Source organism: Populus alba, chromosome 10 (genome assembly GCF_005239225.2).
Source record: "Populus alba chromosome 10, ASM523922v2, whole genome shotgun sequence".
Taxonomy (NCBI): Eukaryota; Viridiplantae; Streptophyta; class Magnoliopsida; order Malpighiales; family Salicaceae; genus Populus; species Populus alba.
The window spans coordinates 4,123,652-4,131,224 of record NC_133293.1 but is presented as its reverse complement, the minus strand read 5'-3'; positions in this window follow the sequence as shown (position 1 = coordinate 4,131,224).

The following is a 7,573-nucleotide window of genomic DNA, read 5'->3' as shown; positions in this document are numbered from 1 at the left end:
ACTTGATTTAATAATATTTTTACTAGTTAGGGACTACAATGGCAAATTTATAAAATAATATATTAAAAATACATGTAGATTTTATTTGATATATAAATTAATATTATTTATATGTATTAAAATTGTATATATCCATGATTGAAAGAGTCTTTGTAAAATATAACTTTAATAATTCCTCTATGCTGTGGTGTTCTTATATTGCAAAAATAATAATAATGTAACGTGACTGTTGCTTTGAGAGCATTTTTTTTGTGGTATAAAACTATCATCTTCAACTTTATTTTCTGTCATTTTCTATAATGTTTTTAATAATTTATTTATCATTTAATAACTTTAAAATCCTTGATTTTTCTTTAGTAGTTCAAAAGATACTTAATTTTTAATTTTTTTTAAAATATAATTTTTGAAAAAATAAAAATAAAATAACGATAATTTGTAATCAATAATTAGATAATATTCATATAATCACAATATACATAATATGTTTATTGTTTTGAGAAAAAAAATAAAGAATACCTTGATAAATTTTCTTTTATTAATAATGTATAAATTAATAAATTATTGATTAAGTAATATCTTGATTAATTAATAAACTTTCATGCTCCTACGAAAAATACTTGAGTAATATATGGCATGTTATTTAACAGTTTATGGTAATGGATATTTTAGTCATGACGATAAAAATAAAAAAACTAATGTACTTTTAAAATATGATTGCTCATTTTTATTAGGTTTCTTCAATTTCTTTGTTATAAATTAAATGGATAATTTACACGCATGTACTTTATAAAATTATGTATTGAAATTAACTAATTTAATAATTTTTAGTGAAGCCATTACATTTAATTAATATGAACATAAAAATGTGTTAAATTTTTTTTAAAAAGTGAAATTTTTTTTTTAGTATTAAAACAATAATAAAATCTAAGAGATGTGAATTAGATATTTCACTAATACTAATAAATATTACAATTGAATCAATTAAACACAATTAACTAACAATGTAATGTAATTAAAGTACTTATAGTAAAGAGTATAGGAATGGAAATTGCAAACTCGGTTTTTAATGTGGTTCAATGAGCTTATATCCACACCTCAAGCACTAAATTGATCTTCAGTATTATATTGTTTACTAATCAAAGCCTTGGTTCAACAAGATTACAATATCCTTGATGAATTCTCACTAAGATCATTTTCACCACTTGAAGAAATGCTCTCTTTAAGATTCCTCACCTTTGTGATAATGATATAGAGTTTTTCACTTAAATTTTTGAAGGATTACAAATGTTTGAAATGTAACAATACTCTCATAAAGAGTAGATAATACAATTGAAAGTTCTAATATCTCTATATCTCATGAGATAGTACTTAATGGATTAGAAAGTGTTCAAGTGTTATGAGAATGAGAATATATACTCTTATGCAAGATTATAAAGGTTTTAATGCACAAATATAAGTATAATTAGAGATTAATGATTTTAAAGTGGTTTTTCTTTTAAGATAGCTTGTATATGATATATGGTTTGATTCTTTATGTGATTATGTGTGTTTATATATATAAAATAGTTGTTTTATAGTCGTTATTGTTCTTTTGACAGATAAAATGGTTGACTAGTTTATATGGTTAGGATGATCCATCGACTAATTGCTATAGATTTCTAGGTGTTCATCCTTGATGAATAAGCGGTCTATCAGTTCACTTGGTATAACTAAATGGTTGATTGATTCATGTAGAATACCAATTTTGACAGTTTTAAACCTGGTAAAACTTGAACTGACTAATCTATATTTTATCAAATCATGTATCAATCATGTAATGCATGCAATTTAATGTGTGTGAGTTCATTTTAATTGTGCTATTAAGCAAGATACAAAATTTTATACATTTAGCACTAAAATGAATACTTAAAAAAATAAGTCTTTACTTGCTTTGCATCTTGGATTTATTGATTGATTTCTTCATTCAATTCTTCATGCTTGTTGATGTGATTTTTATATAAACCTGTTTAAACTTATTTTCAATCAAGAATATTATTAGTTCATTTTCCAATTATTTTTATCATTAAAATATATAAAAATATTAATATCTGATCCATAGGTCAACAATTTTTTTTTTTTAAGATAGCAATTAATAGATAACTTAGATATGAAAAAATATCTTCTCCTATCTCTTGCAATGCAATATATAGGAAACTTTAATCATATTAATATGATCTAAGTGATTCTACAACAATTTCATGTTAAAAAATGACATGCATTTTAGGAAAACAAAATTCTCCCCCTAAATGTATGTGTATGTTATTTATTATATTTTTCATGTTTTTATGTTATCTATCATATTTCTCTCTCTTTTTATCATCAACAAAAATATATATAATAAAGAGGTAAATATATAAACAAATAAGATAATGTAAATTATAGAAAGGAATGAAAACATACATTGCATAATCTCTAAAAGCACAATATTCATTGCAAATTAAAATGAAAAACTATAGAAGCACAAGAAACAATGTATTGCTGGTATAAGAGATTTATAATGGTGGATAGCGAGAGAACATATTAGCCATCATGTTGTTTTTTTTTCTCTGATAGGTTATCAATAATATGAGTTTGAATGTCACGTAAATAGCGCACATCCCCTTGCATATGTTACACCTTGGTCTCAATATGCTGTAGTCGATCTTCCACCAAGTAGCCATCATGTTCATGTGAGGAAGGAGTTGGTGCTGTCTTAAACATGAATTCAAATTCATCACTGCTACTGCCATGTTGTTCATCATCCCCAACATATATGCCTATTTGAGTTCTAGAAACTCATGCATCATCCTCATTCAATACAAATTTCATTTTGGTCAGAGTTTTATTATCTATTTCCATTGTTGTGAATATGATTTTTTATCCGTACCCGTTAACAAAATATCATAATGCTCAAATATGCATGTCAGGGCTTGACCATAAATAATAGACTTTTGCTTCTGATCATAAGCCATGATTATATTGCGAATAATAATATTTTGAAGATTAATATTCCTATTTCAAATCATACAATAAATCAAGCACATATCCATGAATGCGTCCTCATCATAATGTCTCTTTTTAGGTAGGATATTATGTGTTATTATCATATGCAATAATCTAGGCCAAAAGAGCAGGTCTTGGCTTTTAATCTTTGCTCTATGAGCAAAATCATTCATATCAATATGCAAAATCATTATTTTATCATATATAAACCTTTAAATTGTAGGAATTATTTTGATTTCAAAAACCTTAGGACCTTCATTTGAAATCCCTAAAATATCCACAAGTATTTGACAATCGAATTCAATATGTTTATCTTGCAGACTACTCACAACCCTAGACTCATTATTAATCCTTATATTTATTAAAAAATCATTCTAATAAGCTTAGGGTAGCTAGGTTTCTTCAAAATAATAAACTACTCCCACTTATGGATGTATATATTCCATCAATGTTGAAAGCATGAAAATCAATTCCTAATCCTCTTTCAATGGCCATTGACCTCTTTGCCAAAGAATTAAGAAATCTTTGAAAACTATCACCTTGGTATGATGTAAGGACATTACCTATTTGCTCATTGATTCCACATTCTTTTAGCATTTCTCGTGTGCCATTGAGCTTGAATATTCAAGAAATTGACTCTAAACAAGCTTAATATGGTGGAATTTGAGTGAAATTTGAGAGGGTTCCAAGTTAGGGTTTTGTGCCCTATAGGGATTTTTTAGTTTATGCTAAAAGTGATAGTTCTATAAATACTATAGAGCAACTGATTGAATTGAGTTAGTTAAACCGATCGACCAGTTGAAACTCAACCTTGAAAATTCTCAATTTTATCTTTTGATCCTTCTTATGCCCTTGAAAAAAGTTATTTTTATGTAAACACTACGTCTAAAATCCAAAGAAATCGAGGGGTCAAAATTTAGAATTTTGGGCAATAGCCTCATTACCAATACTTTGTCTCAACCAATTGATTGATTGATCCAATTGTATAAACCAATCAATTGGTTCACATAAACCTCAAGATTTTTTTAGTTTCTCTTTCGAACCTGTTTTTTGAGTCTATATACATTTTTTTGTCCAACTTGTAGACAAATCTAACTCAAATCTAAAAAATTTAGTGTTCACATAGCAGTGGTGCTCTGTTTCTTTATTTCAACCGATCAGTCAGTTGAACCAGTATAACAAACCAGTCGATTTGTTCGTCCTAGGTCTGTACTGTTAGTGTATTTTGCAACAACATAGATTTTTCATGTTAAAAGGGTATACATCTTATCACTTAAACATGTCCAACTTATTTTCAATAATATATACATGCAAAAATAAAATCTTAAATATCATTAGCATGAATAAAGCCTAAGTTCATTGTTATTTCACAAAAGTGATCCCTACCTAAAAGCTTTTTGAAAAATATAAGCTAGTTAGTCTTTTGTGTTTCATTTCGACCTGATGTACATTTTGAGATATATGTCCAAACTCGTACAACTAGTTATCAGATATTTTAAGGTCAAATTTGGATCTGATTTAGTTCATATAAGTGGATGTAATGAGAGTATGCATCACTCTATGAATGTAAGTATTCATTTTCTAAGTTATTCAGTTTACTTTACATTCAAGTTGTTTTAATATTTGGTTGCTTCTTTAGTTGAATTATTGTTTGTGTGGAGTGGATTTGATCATATTGATGCTCATATAACTCTGTAATATAAATTTGAAATTACTCAAGTAGATCTAAAACTAAATATAGAGTTCAAACTAGTTAACTTAGAACTCTAAAGTTCAAAACAGTTAACTTAAAACTTCAATTTTTAATTACAAAGTTCTTTTAATTGAGATAGACATAAAAAAACCTATAACAAATATCTTTATATTTATATATTTTCTCTGATATTCATATTTTATTAGTTTTATAAGTGCAAACCAACTATTAATCTATTACTTATATAATAATTTAAATTAAATATATTTAGACAATATAGCATAATTTTTCTCTATGATTAAATTTACTAGTACTATTATGACAATAATAACAATTATAATTGTCTTATTCATAGTATTTAAAATGTCTAACAAAATCATTTAGCTTTACTCATATAAAATATTATTTAAATAAAACTACATTATTTAAATAAAACTACAATGTTTATTATTAGTAGTATTAAAAATAAATTGTAAAATTAAATAATTATTTTTTTTAAAGACACGATATGATTCCACTCCTTGTCTCATTCAAGTTTCAAATTAAATCGTTTTGAAGTTACCTTAATGTGATTTTATTTACTTGACAATCCCAAAGTAAAAAATAAAATAAAAATAAAGAACAAAACAAATGATAAAAAAAAAAAGACAAGACAAGTTGGTCTAAATATAACCTAAATAACTAATAAAAAGTGGTTTGACTTAAAAAGAAAAATCAAGAATATATGTTTTTAAAAAAATTGAAAAGATGACAAATTGAAATTGACTCAAGTCAACTTGAGTTATGAATAGAAAATAAAAAATAAAAAAAATTCAATAAAAAACCAATATTGAAAAATAAAAAAAAAAGTTTTATGTGGCCAGCATGCTAGGGTGTAACACCCCACAATTTTAATGATTATAAAGCTATATTTAGCCCCAAGAAAACAAAGTAAATTCTTCTTCTTCTTATTCTTCTTTTTCTGTTACAATAAACACATTTCATTTAATATAATGTTAGTTTTTTAAAATTAACTTGTGCTCTACCAAAATTTCAACTAGAATTTTAGTAAAATTTCTTTTATATTTAAAACATTCCAAGTTATTTACATCTACATTCTCAATAAAATTTAAATTTATCCTTCACTCAATCTTTCTTGTTGTAACCTTATTTTTTACTATTATTTTTATATATTTTTTGAAAAAGAATAAAAAAATATTAATTTTCAATAATTTTAACTATTTCACTATTTTTATTATTTTTGTATGTCAAAAAAATAATAATCATAAAATCATAAAAAATTACAAATATGCAACCTTAACCTATACACACAATTTTCAACCAGTCAGAACCATCAAACCAATCTCTCTTTACTGTTTTTCTCAAAACTGAGACCAATCTCCACTCATCACCGAACCGGCCACAACACCAGTTTCCTTCTGTCAAAGAATTATCTCAATCTAATAGTTTAAATTGTTAGGTGAAGGTCCCATTATATGATTTATATAATTTTCTAGCACATTTTCTCAAGTGAAAGCCTTTTGAACTTGAACATAAGCTCACACTATTTTGTGCTTAATTTTTATCAAATAAATAGAAATGATGAGATTCAAACTCGTGACGGCTTGGACATCAAAACTCTGATACCATATTAAAAAACCATCTCAATCCAATAATTTAAATTATTAGATAAAATTTTAAGGTAAAATTTATATAATCAAATTGGCCTATTAAAAATTTAATTATGTCCTCGAATTTAATTTTTATGCAAATTCATCCAATAATCATTTAATTTGACATTGAATTTGCATTTTTCCCTTTATTTTGGGGCATAATGAGGTACAATTAGATCTTTAATTTTCTCTAAAATTACAGCTTGATTTTTTTATATTTTTATAGTCCTTATTGATTTGTTTTCTCCACATTGCCAACCTTTATTTTTTTATTTTTTTATTTTTAAAAAATAAAATTTGAAGAATAACCCAGAATTGAGTTATGACAACATGCATGAAAGACATGGATTTTCTTCAAAAATTATTTTCATTTTCATATTAACCATTTATTTTATAGTTGACTAAACATAATTAAATTCAAATTTCATATCAATTAAATCAACCCAACTCAATCTCTCTACCTATCCTTAGGCCGAATCTCACTTTAAAAAAAAATGTTTTTTTCTTTTAATTTTCTTCAATTCTCACATTACCTACTCTTATGTCATACACAAGAACATAGCTATAACACAAAATAATCATTTCAAGCAACAATTCATTCAAACTCAACATTTCATATTCTATTAATCATATAAAAATATCTCAATTCATAGCATAAACTTACACCAAGCTTTAAACAAGGTTTCTTACCTCTTCACAAGAAATCATAAAGAATTGGACAAAGAAAACAAGCTTTTCCTTCACCTCCTCTTATTCGTCACTCTAACCTTCAAAACTTCCATTTCTAAGCTTTATAATCTACCTGAATTTGAAATTTCTTATTTTTATTCCTTAAAACCCCTTTTGAACCCTTAGTATAAGGTTTTTAAGTGCTTTAAATAAGAAATCAAGTTGAAGAATGAAGAACACCCTCTCTCTCTCTCTCTCTCTCTCTCTCTATATATATATATATATATATATATATATATTCAGTCATAGTGGTTGGAAACAAACTTTTATCGATCAATTTTCTAGTTATTTATATTTTTTTTTCTTCATTTAATGCTCTTTGTATATTTCGTGTAAACTACCCAATTATCGACCTAAACTGTAAGACCTTCCCAAACTCCGAATTAATCTGATTTTTTTTAAAAAAATTAAAAAAATATTTTAGGAGACTTATTGAAAAGTTTCAACCCGATCTGATGTTTGGATTAAAAATTTACAT